Consider the following 14,967-nt stretch of genomic DNA (forward strand, 5'->3'; position numbering starts at 1 on the left):
TATTGTAAAATGCTTATGTGATAACACCTACGGCACTATTCAGCAATTCACACGTAAATGTTTGGCAGGGAATGATCTGAATTAATTTCAGACTTTTTCTCTACTGTTACGTTTACGGAATGCAGAAGGAAGGGTTGAATATTCATGTGCGCGCCGTAAGTATTTCGACTCTGCTCGTATATCAGGTGTTCCTTCACTCTAATCGGCGGTAATTTCACATCTGCCTATAACTGATGAACATTAACAGGTAGATGTTAACTTGTATTTACTTGACACATCATCTCCCACCGTCATACACCGCGGCCATTTATTTTGGCAGCATAAAACATGGAGGAGGAAAATTGAATTTGCCTCATCGTTGTCGATGTGTTATCTCGCTACGGTATCCAATCTCTTTGGTCTAATGTTACCTTGCCGCTAAGTGTGCGTGTGTAGACAAGTAAAGATGCTTTTTGCAGCCTTCAGTAATTACTTAGATTGCAACATAAGACTTCTCTTGCTTCAAGAACTTGTCTATTTGAAATGCATAGCACACATGAAACACTTCTGAAGTAACTGAACATATCCTGGAAATACATCCTCAGCTGCTAGACCAATCGAACCTGGTAAGTATATAAATGCGAAATCACCCACTGTCATAATACAATTTTCTGTCTACTGCCTCAAATGATGACGATATCCCACGGGTGGTTGAGACGTTACTTTTTTCATTTTTGTCCAGGTGGATCAAGAAGCATTTCCCATTTGAGATTACATTAAGTAAAGCAATTCTGGATATAAAAAAGAAGTGAAGACACTATTTGGTGCTTGCGTTCCTTCAACTTGCGAATCGTGTTATTTAGCAAATTATTAATATAAAACAGATGCTTGATAGTATAACTGCCATTCGCGAGCCGATCATTGCAATTTTTGCTCATGGTTTGATTGCAGTAGTCCTAAAGACATCCAATCCCAGTAAAACAGGTCTTTCTTAAATCCGCCATCGAATAAACACTATTCCTTAGATTTAACTTTTCGGAAGGACTATGAAAAGCATATTGGTTCCAGCAGTGACCACTGCGTTATGCCATCTCTACTCTCGCGGCTGCTTATGCGTACGCTATATAGAGAGAAATGAACGGTAAAATGGAAGGAAAAATACGAAAGGAAACGTAGTCACCTGTGATTGCAAAACGTTTCTACATGCCGACGTTATGAAATTAGATTTAAAAATGAATGCACGTGGTTATTGGGTTTGGCAGAGCTTCCTGAACTGCACTATGTGCCTAATTAAAGAATTACAGTTGCTATGGAAGTTGGTGAGATATCGCTGCCAGTAGACAAGGAAGTCATTACACACTATTGTTTTTAAGTAATGAAAGGCTCCATTGCACATTTGCAAACACACAACTGTGCCCGCAGGGTTGTTCTCTTATGTCCTCAGAAACTGTAAAATTATGACTACATATTACAGCGCTCGACCATGCTAGGCGTCTTCTGCACAGAGCAGAAAGTAGTCTAACATACACGCACATGAGAAGCTCGATTAGTAATGATCTACTCTTTCCGTGGTAATTCTGCGATATCGCTTAAATTTCTGGTAAGCAGCAGGACGGGAGGACGGACGATATGTCAGTATTTAGGTCATTATAGTTGGATCACCGGCTCACTTGGTAGATGACTGTGATTTTGTTGAAGGGACGGGTGGTCGCACGGATATTCTAAACCTGCCTCTCTTCAACATGAAGCCATTGAGTCATCTCATTTTGTCAACTATTTCCCATATAATGGGTTAAAATAGTACAATCGATTCGATTCTGTGAAATGAGAGACTTACTGGTAAGGCAGTATGACCTCTTTTCTATCTGGATATATTTTAAACAACATGTTCGGAAAATTTTAACGCTATGACGGACAGCGTAAATGAAACGGAAGTTACAGGACATACAAAGTATTGTTTGGAAAGAAAGCAATTAAATTTTAAGATGAGAGCACGTGGTTCTTGGGTTTAGCAGAGCTTCCTGAAATGTTCCGTGTACCTGTATTAAAGAGCTACACAGTTCTATATCGATGTCTGCTCGAATGTTCACTACAGCTTTCGATTTCCCAGCACACCAAATGACTAATCTGTGGACCTTGAAAGGGGATGAATGCTTGACTCCCGTGAATGCAAAATATCCTATTTTCAGTCTGACTCCCGAACGAAACATAACAACATAACGCTACTATGATGATGCTTATCTACCTGTGATGTACTCGTCTGACAGTTGCGTCTTGAAGATGAGACCACATGCTGCACTCCTTTGCGCAATGTACGCCCGATACGTACCGAATCAGAGTGCTTTTGCAGTAGGGAACCCGCTGGTATCGATTTAACCGCGAGCATATGATCTCAGCCTGAGTCTTTTGTACCAGGATATGGAAAGAAGTAAGCAGTCGCCTCGTTGACAGAAAAATTCCGGCGTTCGCGCGAAGTGATTCAGGGAAGCCAGGGAAACCTTAAACCAGAATGAGTGGACCAGGTCTTCTCGCACGTGAGAACGTAGCGCGAACCATTCGTTCTGTGCAGGGGCTACAGTCACTTCATGTCTATTTCTTATGATTCCAGCATAAAGTACAATTTTCATTAAGAACGGAATATAAAAGTAATTATGTTTGAGTAACCGTATTGTTACAGCATTGATTTTCGTAATACTTACAAATAGGGAATATAAAAGACACAGAATTCATAGAACTGATATAGATATAGCCATCTTGGAAATATGGTTCATGGTGCCTAACAGATATATGTTTCGTCACACGCACTGTATAATCCCTCACATACTTCGTACACATTTAAAATGATTAAAATGCTGTAGATAATGGATTATAATGTTCCATAGAACTCAGTTTAGTCGATTCCGTGATGAACAAGCTACCAAGCCAGTTTGTTTGCTCTATAACGGCAAGCGTCCTGGCGTGAAACGATCGAGTTACTGCCCTCTGTCCCTGCCTCGCAGCGATGATTCACATTTTCTCAGGCATATGTCAAGAACCCACTATAAAGTCTGATTGGAGAACGCACCATAAATATTTGCAAATCAGTTTTCAAATCCTAGTCCCATCCTTATACAAAGCAGTATATTAAGAATGCTCCTACGAAGGGACAGATTGTGTTTCAGTACTGAAGAAACAAACAACATTACAAAGGCATTTGTACAAAATTATACGGAGTCTGAAGCCCGTCGCAGAGCTTAAAAATAAAGCTTCGACGATAGTAAGAACCCTGTCAATGACTTCAATTGTATGCGCCTGTTTTTTCAACAGCAGATAAAAAATGTTTCAAAAGGGAACTTATGTTGGTCGATCTGTCTTCCAAAGAAAAGAATCTGACGATATAGTAAACAAAATAAAACTAGTTGGCTTGTTGAGATCTAATATGCAATCCTTGAACCGGGCTGTAAACTAATAGCAGAGAGTTTAGACACTGAACTCGTGAGAACTGGGCCTCATACACTCAGACATTCTCAATGGGCTTTACACTTCTCATTCACATTTAGCCTACACCAAAACATCTAGGCGCCAACTAAAAGTTGAATTATCCACCTAATTCCCAATATCTTGCCCCGCATCCCGTGGTCGTGCGGTAGCGTTATCTCTTCCCACGCCCGGGTTCCCGGGTTCGATTCCCGGCGGGGTCAGGGATTTTCTCTCCCTCGTAATGGCTGGATGTTGTGTGATGTCCTTAGGTTAGTTAGGTTTAAGTAGTTCTAAGTTCTAGGGGACTGATGACCATAGATGTTAAGTCCCATAGTGCTCAGAGCCATTTGAACCATTTGAACCCAACATCTTGCTCACAATATTCACATTTTTGTCACTCCTACTACGGAGCTCTTAGGCAGGCAGTATGCCTGTAGTTCTTAGTACTAGTTTATTATGGAAGCAACTACAAATTTGAAGACACAGTAACTCCGTGCTTCGTAGCTTCCATGGCGTCGCGTGAAATGGAACTAGCGACTCCGGGCTACATACGCGCACTATTTGGCTAAGCGCGCCGCGCGAGACAAATTACGCTTCATAACTGTACCACGGATTTAATTGGAAACGTTTATTGGCGGACCCGGATTAAGTATTTGCTTCCCTACACTATCAAATCGATCTAAATAAGGGTCACCAGCCGCGGTTCATCCCGCGAGACAGGGATAAACTTCTGTCATAAAAAGTCAACAACTAAAAGCCCTCAAGCTACCAAACTACCTTCATGAAAGATTCCAAGATTTGACCACTGGATTGGAGTATGTTCATCACTAAAAGTTCAGTACAGTGGTTCCAACTGGCTGCACGCATCTCTGCGATGATCACCACAATTAAACTGGAATACAGTTCAAAGTTAACAGGGAAAGAGTTATTCAAAAATATCAATCTCAAATGTTCACGAAAACAAATTAAATTTGTTGGCACGAATAAATCCTAGTTAAGTTCGTCACCTCAATCCAACGCCACCTCCAGCTACCTAATGGCTCAACGCTCTGCTCTGATGGTTTCTCTTTCTGCGGAATATGTCCACGCTCACTAACCGCAGCAGTCGCCGAGAACTCTTAGGAAAGTTCAATCCGAAACCCTTGCCTGCGCACGGTAAAGCACTTCCGGAAATCTTCTATTTCCCTGCTTCAAGAAACAATTTGGTTCAATACCAAGTATCATCTGCTCCCGATTTTTAAAATACAAACAGCAAATACCGCGCCCGCCCCAGAGGGCACATGGCGTTTACACCCCACGACAACTGGATTGGATTGGATTAATTGGGGGGGGGGGGGGGAAGAGACCAAACAGTGAGGTCATCGGTCTCATCGGATGAGGGAAGGATAGGGAAGGAAGTCGGCCGTGGCCTGTCAAACGAAACATCCCAGCATTTGCCTGAAGCGATTTAGGGGAATCACGGAAAACCTAAACCAGGATGGCCTGTCGCGGGATTGAACCGCCGTCCTGCCGAATGCGAGTCCAGTGTGCTAACCACTGCGCCACCTCGCTCCGTCCACGACAATTGCCAGTTAACAACTGTATTTGGGAGCTCACAACCGCTGCACGAAATTATTTAACAATTATCCAGTTAGAATCAGGAGCAGTACGTAGGCATTTTGATATTCGACTTCTTACTTCCCACTGTCTTACAATCATTCCATAAAGTGCTGCTTCCTGTGAGGATCTTACAGAAATATTCAACTTTTGAGCCGGCTTCATAAGCCCAGCCGACTACTAATTTAGGAGGATTAAGAGAAGATTGGCCCAGCAACTTCTGGCTGAAACAAGCCCCCCCCCCCCCCCCCCCCCCCAAGCAACCGACGCCGCTATAGACCATAATCACAGGGAGAACATAAAGGAGCGGTCAGAAAATGAGATGTTACAACTCGGAAACTGAGATATCCACGAAGAAGAGTTATTCAAGAACTCGTGACCGAACAGCGACTGACAGACCACCGCGAAACATCATGGCGCATAAAAATGAAAATTCAGTCTACAGATTTTCAAACAGAGCTACCTGCAGTAGCAGTATTGACGGGGGGGGGGGGGGGGGGGAGATAGGGAAGGGGAAAGCAGGGGGGGGGGGAGATAGGGAAGAGAAAAGCAGGGGGGGGGGGGGAGGTAGGAAGAGGAAGACGGGCAACAATGCAATCGGACCTTGATCTATGAGGTCCACGCCATATCTTGAAGCGGGGACTCTGAGAAGTTGGTGCTTTCTCTTTTCTTTCGTAACTGTTAAAATTACTTGGTGTCTAATATAGTTCGGATACCCCTTATATCACGTGAATTGTTAACTACAACGAAAAACACTTTAAGTCATATAGCCGTCGTAAACGGCAGCAGAAAATTTTGTCTTAAAATGTGTTAAGAATGTACTGCAAGATAATGCCAAGCGCAGTTTTAGTTCCATTACGTGATTTTTACTTGCTGAGTTAAGGTACACCTATACTGATCCAACAGCTTTGCTTTTTTTTTGCCGGTTATTTGTGGTACATTTGACTCCAAACATTGACAAGGACAAGGAAAATATGATTTAATTTTTCTTTTTTATAGCTGTGTCATAGGACTTTTATCAGTAATTTGTCACCTTCTTCCACCTATGCTAATGTGAAAAATACCAAAGTGCACATGGTTTAGAGGCCATATCAAGCGGTGGGTCATACAGTAACTGGCTGAATAAGTGGGTGGAACAATCAAAGGAAGGCAACGGATGTCATCTCAAGAGGACAATTCCTAGTAAACCACCGTGGCGTTCAAACCAACCTTCGGGTTGATGGCATCTTTACCTTTTCATGGACCAGTGCCCATTAAGGGCACAACGCATACCACGTCCTCGCTGGACGGTCAGTGCAGCGACTCCGTGCATCATTCACGAGGCGAGTCCACCGCCGGTAGCGGGCAGCGAGCGGCCCACAGTCGGCGAGCACGGGGACGGCCACGGCAGGCCGTCGAGGAGGAAGCGGCCGCCATTAGCTCGTTACTCTAACTGCCGCTACCACAGACACGCGGCCCGCTCCGTCGTAAATAATTCGCTGCGTCTGCTCCACTCTCGCCTGCGACGATACAAGCAAACGCATTGCGAGTCGGGGCCGAGGATTTCCTGTATCGTACAGCCAGCGTGGCCCCAGCCTTCATTGTCGTTTTCGGTCACGGTTGAACTTGCTATCGACAGCGCTATTTCAGCGATCACTTACAGAGGAAGGGCTTACTTCGACTTTCTGCTACGCAAGCTACGGGGGGGGGGGGGGGGGTAGACTGTCACGAGCTTTGAAAACTGCTGCACTTGCTATAGGCCTATTACCGCTCCCTCCCTTTGTACAGACGAAATACATATCCTCCGCCTACTGTGCAAGTAGCAAACATTTTCTTCAATGAAATATTCAAACCTTACAATTCACTAAAACCACAAGGACTGCAAAATTTGTTTTACAATAGACCTACCTTATCTGAAAGCACTCATTTTCTTGTTTCTAAGAAACATATTCCCTTTTCTGAAAAATGTCTGATAAAAAAGTTATCTTCATTCGAAACTGATGGATTGCAGAAAGCAATATCTTTTTAAAATCCACTGTGAGAGTGTCGTAGCTCCGAGTTTTACATGTCTAAACAAGTATGATTTTACTACAATAACATGTTAGTTAATGAAATATTTCAATTTGAATTAATGTTTTCAAAAAAATCTTGGCAAACTTCACGCCCAAAATTTCGCTACATAAATTGAATATATGACTTTTGGCAATTGAAGAATACTTATGCCATTGTTAAACAAAATAAGTTCTCTCTAAAGTATATATATATATATATATATATATATATATATATATATATATCATCCTGTATCTTATTTATTACTAAATATGTTATTACCCTCTATTCATACAAAGTGTTAAAAAACAAGCTTACTCACGTCCTCAAATATGCGCTGCAAACAAAGTCAAAGTCAGTCAGCTCTGAGTTACAATCATGTCAGTCACTAGGTTCGTTAGTCAATGAGTAAACTTCCGTGAAAGTTGACCACTTATTAAATATGTCCAATGTTTTATTGTGACTTGTTAAATTATGTTAGACGCGTTAAAGTCTATGTGGTTTCAATTAAATCATAAGAGTCAATGTCATGCTAATACGTTACTTCATTAAAATTGATTAACGTTTCCGGCTTTGCAGCCATCATCAGAGCTAATCATTAAAGCAATGATATGTAGGCACGTAGTCAATAAATGACATATTGGCTATCCTATGTCTACAACATCAGTTAGTTACAGCTATTATCAGCTAACTCATAGAAATACATGGGTGAAATAATTTGTAGTCGTATAAATGGAACGATCACATACGCTCAGTAGTAGGTAAACAAAGGTGGCACACAACGATTCGTCTTAGTAGGATACTAAGAAAATGCCACCAGCCTACAGCTAAGTCTCCTTACAGTACACCTATGCGACTCATCCGGAACCGATCAAGTTGTGGGAGTAGTAACAAATACTACTGACAAAGAAGGCCACATAAATGATCACAGGTTTGTTGGATACGCGGGAGAACGTCACTTCAGTGCTGGAAGGCCTAAGCTGGTTGACGCTTGAAGACGGACGTCAGTTACTCATTGGAAGCCGACTTTAAAAGTTTCAAGAACCAGGTTTAAGTGAGGGATCTAGGAATGAAATGCAGACCGCTGCGTATCGCTCCTGTACAGATCGCAATGTAAGATTAGGCCAAAGAGATTGAATACCACAGAGAGAGAACACAGCGGCGACGGTGAGGCTAATTCAGCTTTTCTCTGCCATGTTTTACGCTGTAAAAATGAATGGGCGTGTTCTGGAACAGTGGGAGACAATGTGTCAAGTAACTACAAATTAACGTCTCACTGTTAATGTTCGTCAGTTATAATTACCGCCGGTTACAGTAGAGGAACACGAGATATACGAGGGTTGGACAAAAACACAGAAAAATCATAAACAAAGCACAATACCGTGCCTGATACGGTGTAGGAAATCCGTTGACATTCAAGACAGCTTCCAGTCGTTTCGGAATGGATAAATACAGGTCCTGCCTGTATGGTTTTCTAGGATATCATATACCATCCTTGCTGCAAAATAGAGTCAAGTTCATGGAACGATGATGGACGTGGATAGCGACCAGGCATCCTTCGCTCGAAAGCAGAGCACAAATGATCGATATCACTGTGATCTGTTGACTGTGGTGGCCAGGGGAGATGCGACAGTACAGCCTCGTGATCACAAAAGCAGCCCTGGACGATGCGAGATGTGTGAACATAGGCCCTGTCGTCTTCGAACAAAGCATCACTATTGGGGAACAAACATTGTACCATTGGATGAACCTGACCGGTCAAAATGGTCACATAATCCTTGGCAGTAATGTGCCATTCAGAGTACGTATGCCTACCATGCTACACAACGACATGGCTGGCCAAATCATCGCCGAAACACAGTCGTTTCGTTCTTGGGCCGTAAACTCAGCCAGAAGTTGGAAACAATGTGGAACAAGGCTCATCAGACCGAATTACGTTCTTGAATTGCTCCATAGTCCAGGGTTTTATGCCTTGGGCGGCCCGTTTTCCTTTTACCGGCATTTGGATCACTGATGAGTGGTTTTGGAATTTCAGTTCCCCCTGCAATTCCATGCTTTTAGAGCTTCCTTCGTGTTGATTTGCTGCTGACAGGGTTCGCGAGTGCGACATTCAGTTCTGCAGTGACTTTTACAGCTGCCGTCCTCTTATTTTTTGTCACAATCGTATTCGACGACCGTCCGTCGCGATCACTGAACGCACACTTTCGTCTGCGTTGAGACTTAGTGGATGATGTTTTATCGCTTTCTCTGTGCATAGCGTAAATCTTCGATACTGTGTCTCTTGAAACACCAATAGCTTCGGCTACCTCAGCTACGAAAGCATCCACCGCACGACCACCAACAATTTGCCCACCTTCAAGTTCACTCACCTCTGACATAATGCACTTACAACTGCACACAGCACTGTTCTCACCACGATGGACAGTTGCGACACATTAAGGACATGGCACAGGTACCATGTGGCGTTGTACAACAGCGTAACTTGCGCAGGCTTGGCTAGCATCTGCATTTACGCTAAAGCGTACATTTCTCGGGGTCTTTGCATATTTTTGTTCAACTCCTGTACGTAATCTTTCAGCAACGACTGTAACGTATAGATGGAAATACTGTAGTTGCAAACGATCAGTTGTGTGACTTTCACAATCGGAAGACACCGTTTGGACGATTCGGTTTTAGATCAGTGTTCGTATAGTCTAATTAGTACAGCCTTTGCTATACTTGAAATATATTCAATAAAGAAAAATTCCACCATCTACGCAGAAGCTGGGGAGAACAGAGATTTCAGGTAGAAACATTATAGAGAAAGTCTGCTTTTGTATAAATTGGATGTAACAAGTGGTTAAATGTTTATGAGATTTTAAATAAATTGTGTTTTACATGGTCCGAAAACGAAAACTCTGACTTACGGATGGCGTAAAATATAGCCTAATCGATCCAGCCAGTCGAATGTGGAAAGTAAATTGCTAGCTAATCGTAAGTTACCAAAATTAATACCTAAAACACTACCTAGTTAAACTGTCTTTCTCCTTAATCAGCTTATCTTCTTCTGGTACACAGATCCAAATTTTGCTGGATGATTACTCATATGTAAAAGGACGACACGATTATTGCTAGAGTAAGGCGCTGGAATTTTTAACTTTGCGTACAAACGGCTTCTGTTATAATTTAAAGTTATAACTCAAAACAAGTAACTACGTACTGACAAGAAATTAAACGTCTTTCTGTCTCTAATGCATATTTCCTAATGTTCTAGCATACTTCATTTAAAATTTAACAAAAGCGAAGAAAACAGGTACTGAGTAATGCCTATTAGAGCTGTCAAAACTGAATAAATTACTTTGTATTACTCATGTACCAAAGACTTAGTTGACTACCTGCCTTCAGCCAATGTGTTTTCTGTCATAAAAGAACTTACACTCCTGACGTTCTGGATATGTTACAAAGTGTACTGCAAACTTTTGTCAAGATTCTTAATTGCCACAAAATTTTGGGAATATCACTTGGCTTAAGCTATATGCCAAGGAGGACTTGGATGAAACAAGCTTTATTACAACAGTAAACAAATACATCACTACGCACAAAATACAGATAGAGAACAAGTGTAAAAACATGTACCGTAATCTTTACAGATATGTACGTGCATTTATACCCTGAGCAAACGGGTGTAAATAAAATAAAGTTGGAAATTGTGAAGCTTAAAAACCAAACACGAACTCTCTCGGTTTCACAACAACCACAGAACGAGCACATAAAATATGGATAGTGGTAGTATGGCCCAAGGAGCGCTAAGTAACGGCCCACAGCCTTTGTACGTATCTCTTTCTCCTTCTATTAGACTAATTACAGCGCGCAGAGTGTCATCCAAGCAACCATTCACCCACGCTCCATGCGTGAATGGGAGTAGCAGAAGCCCTAATTAGCGGAGAAATGTGATGTAACCTCAGCCAAGCGCTTCACGGTAGACTGTATAGTTTAAATTAACACTGAGGAAAAAAAGTCATTGAATTCCTCCTAATATCGTGTCGGACCACCTTTTGCCCGGCGTAGTGCAGGAACTCGACGTGTTATGGAGTCAACAATTCGTTGGAAGTCCTCTGCGGAAATATTGAGTCATGCTGCCTCCATAGCCGCCCATAATGGCCGGTGCAGGATTCTGTGCACGTACTGACCTCCCCAATACGTCCCATAAATTTTTGATGGAATTCACGTCGGGTGATCTGGGTGGCCAAATCATTCGCTCGAATCGTCCAGAATGTTCTTCCAACCAATCGCATCTTCCAACCAATCGCAAACAACTTTGGTGTGGTGACATGGTGCGCTATAATCTACAAAAATTCCGTCGTTGTTTGGGAACATGAAGTCCATGAATCGCTACAAACGATCTCCAAGTAGACGAACATAACCATTTCCAGTCAATGATCGGTTCAGTTGGACCAGAGAACTAAGTCCATTCCATGTAAACACAGCCCACACCACTATGGAGTAACCACCAATTGCACAGTGGCTTATTGACAACTCGAGTCCATGGCTTCGTGGAGTCTGCACCATAATTACTCATCTCAACAGGCACGGTTTTACACTCGTCTAGGGTGCAACTGATATGGCTACGAGCCCAGAAGAGGCGCTGCAAGCGATGTCGCACTATCAGCAGAGGCACTCGTGTCGGTCGTCTACTGCTACATCCCATTATTGCCACATTTCGCAACACTGACCTAACGTTAGGTTGGGTTGTTTGGGGGAAGAGCCCAAACAGCGAGGTCATCGGTCTCATCGGATTAGAGGAGGATGGGGAAGGAAGTCGGCCGTGCCCTTTCAAAGGAACCATCCCGGTATTTTCCTGGAGCGATTTATGGAAACCACGGAAAACCTCAATCAGGATGGCCGGACGCGGGATTGAACCGTCGTCCTCCCGAATGCGAGTCCAGTGTGTTAACCACTGCGCCACCTCGCTCGGTCTATCCTAACGGATATCCCTCCATTCATCCACATCCATCTCCGCAAGCCACCTGACGGTGTGTAGCGAAGATTACTTTGAGTACCTCTATCGGTTCTCCCTTCTATTCCAGTCTCGTATTGTTCGTGGAAAGAAAGATTGTCGGTATGCCTCTGTGTGGGCTCTGATTTTATCCTCATGGTCTCTTCGCGAGATATACGTAGGAGAGAGCAATATACTGCTTGACTCCTCGGTGAAGTATGTTCTCGAAACTTCAACAAAAGCCCGTACCAAGCTACTGAGCGTCTCTCCTTCACAGTCTTGCACTGGAGTTTATCTATCATCTCCGTAACGCTTTCGCGATTACTAAATGATCCTGTAACGAAGCGCGCTGCTCTCCGTTGGATCTTCTCTATCTCTTCTATCAACCCTGTCTGGTACGGATCCCACACTGGTGAGCAGTATTCAAGCAGTGGGCGAAAAGAGTACTGTAACCTATTTCCTTTATTTTCGGATTGCATTTCCTTAGGATTCTTCCAATGAATCTCAGTCTGGCATCTGCGTTACCGACGATCAACTTTATACGATCATCCCATTTTAAATCACTCCTAATGCCTACTCCCAGATAATTTATGGAATTAACTGCTTCCAGTTGCTAACCTGCTATATTGTAGCTAAATGTTAAACGATCTTTCTTCCCATGTATTCGCAGCACATTACACTTACGTTCATCGTTCGTCGTACGTCCCACTGATTTCTGCGTTTATATCACGCAGTGTTACTTGTCTATTAGCATTTTAGCACTGACAACTCTATGCAAACGCCGCTGCTCCCGGTCGTTAAGTGATGGCGTTTGGCCACTGCGTTGTCCGTGGTGAGAGATAATGCCTGATATGTGGTATTCTCAGCACATTCTTGACACTGTGGATCTCGGAATATTGAATCCTCTAACGATTTTCAAAATGGAATGTCCTCCGCGTCTGGCACCAACTATCATTTCGCGATCGAAGTCTGTTAATTCCCTTTGAGTGTCCATCATCATGTTGGAAACCTTCTCACATGAATCACCTGAGTACAAACGACAGTTCCGCCAATGCCTTGAACTTTTACATCTTGTGTACTCGGTACTACCGGCATCTGTATATGCGCATTGTGTCATCACATGATGCAGGTACAGTTCGTGCTACAAACGACGTTTGCGGCGTGTGTATAGAGACAGAGAGAGAGAGAGAGAGAGAGAGAGAGAGAGAGAGAGAGACGTACACGCTTCGCGCCGTGGCGGGGAGTCCCGATTTCCGCCACGTAGGAGTGAAAGCTCCGCGGGCCGTGGGCGCAGCTGCTGTCATTACAGGTTGCGGCAAAAAGCCGTCCTCGGTGCGTCCGGTCGCCCCGGCCGCCCTTGTTTACACCCACGCGGAGCGCAGCGGAGCCGGCCAGGTGCGGCGACCTGCCGCTGGCGACGCCACGCACCGCACCGCCTCCAAGCCTGCACGGCAGTGGCGGCGGCTCGCAGGTGCCTCCGCGGTAGCTGCCGGTGCACGGCGAGGCGCTGGTCGGTTACTTACTGCTACTGCTTCCTGTTGCAGCAATCGCTAATAGTCTCTTTCCTCCGAGAGACTTTACTGCTTATGACTGAGATACTGACAGGCGAGAGCGTCACGTACAATGAGCGCCAGTAACATCAGGTGTACCCCAAGGAACCGTAATTTGAGCACTGATGTTCTCAGCACACAAGGCGGTGAGAAACAACCTAACAAAATAGAAAAATTAAACAATGGTCAGAAAGGCACCGTTGTAAAGGTGTGGTCGTAAAAGCCTTAATTATCAGTGCTCGATCAGTACTCTACACTGCATATTCTTCAAAGCGCGCTTTTCACCGGCACGTTGATACGAGGGGCGTTTGAAAAGTCCTGGCAAAAATAATAACTACTTACGTGTTTGGGGTAAACCTTTTTCATTTTTCGATATAGTCTCCTTTTAGACGTATACACTTTGTCCAAAGCTGTTCTAATTAGTTGATCCCTTCCGAATAAAAGGAATTGTCCAAGTCTGTAAAATAGCACTTAGTTGCTGCAATCACCTCCTCGTTTGATCAAAATCTTTGTCCCGCCAGCCATTTCTTCAAATTGAGGGACAAATAGTAGTCCGTGGGAGCCAAGTCTGCAGAATATCGGGGATGTGAAACGAGTCGGAATCCTATTTCCATTAATTTTGCGACCACAACTGCTGAGGTGTGCTGGTGCATTGTCGTGATGGAAAAGGACTTTCTTGCCGTCCATTCACCGGCGTTTTTCTTGGAGCTCGGTTTTCAAACAGTCCAATAACGATGAATAATATGCACGTGTAATAGTTTTACCCTTTTACAGATAGTCGATGAGGATTATCCCTTGCGAATCCCAAAAGACTAAAAAATGGTTCAAATAGCTCTGAGCACTATGGGACTTAACTTCTGAGGTCATCAGTCCGCTAGAACTTAGAACTACTTAAACCTAACTAACCTAAGCACATCACACACATCCATGCACGAGACAGGATTCAAACCTGCGACCGCAGCGGTCACTCGGCTCCAGACTGCAGCACCTAGAACCGCTCAGCCACCCCGGCCGGCCCAAAAGATTAACCTTTTCGGCCGAAGGACTGGTCTTCGCCTTTTTTGGTGCACATTCACTCTTGGTAACCCATTGTTTAGGTTGTTGTTTGGTCTCAGGAGTACAGTAATGTATCCATGTTTCATCCACAGTGACGAAACGACGCTTAATTTCCTGCGGATTCTTCCTGAACAGCTGCAAACCATCCTTGCAACACTTCACACTATTTAGTTTTTGGTCAAGCGTTAGCAATCGCGAAATTCATCTTGCGGATAGCTTTCTCATGTCCAAATGTTTAGGCAGAATACTATGTACCCCTTCATGTGAGATGCCCACAGCACTAGCAGTCTCACGCACCTTTAACTCTTCCGTCATCCATCA

The 14,967-nt window shown here is 43.7% G+C and overlaps 1 protein-coding gene across 3 annotated transcripts in view; it reads right to left on the bottom strand.

Moving 5' to 3' along the window:
- The window catches only part of LOC126281785 (elongation factor-like GTPase 1), a 579,301-nt gene that overhangs the window by 31,561 nt on the left and 532,773 nt on the right, over window positions 1-14,967 (bottom strand). The window lies entirely within an intron of this gene.

The sequence above is a fragment of the Schistocerca gregaria genome, chromosome 7 (assembly GCF_023897955.1).
Source record: "Schistocerca gregaria isolate iqSchGreg1 chromosome 7, iqSchGreg1.2, whole genome shotgun sequence".
NCBI classification, from domain to species: Eukaryota; Metazoa; Arthropoda; class Insecta; order Orthoptera; family Acrididae; genus Schistocerca; species Schistocerca gregaria.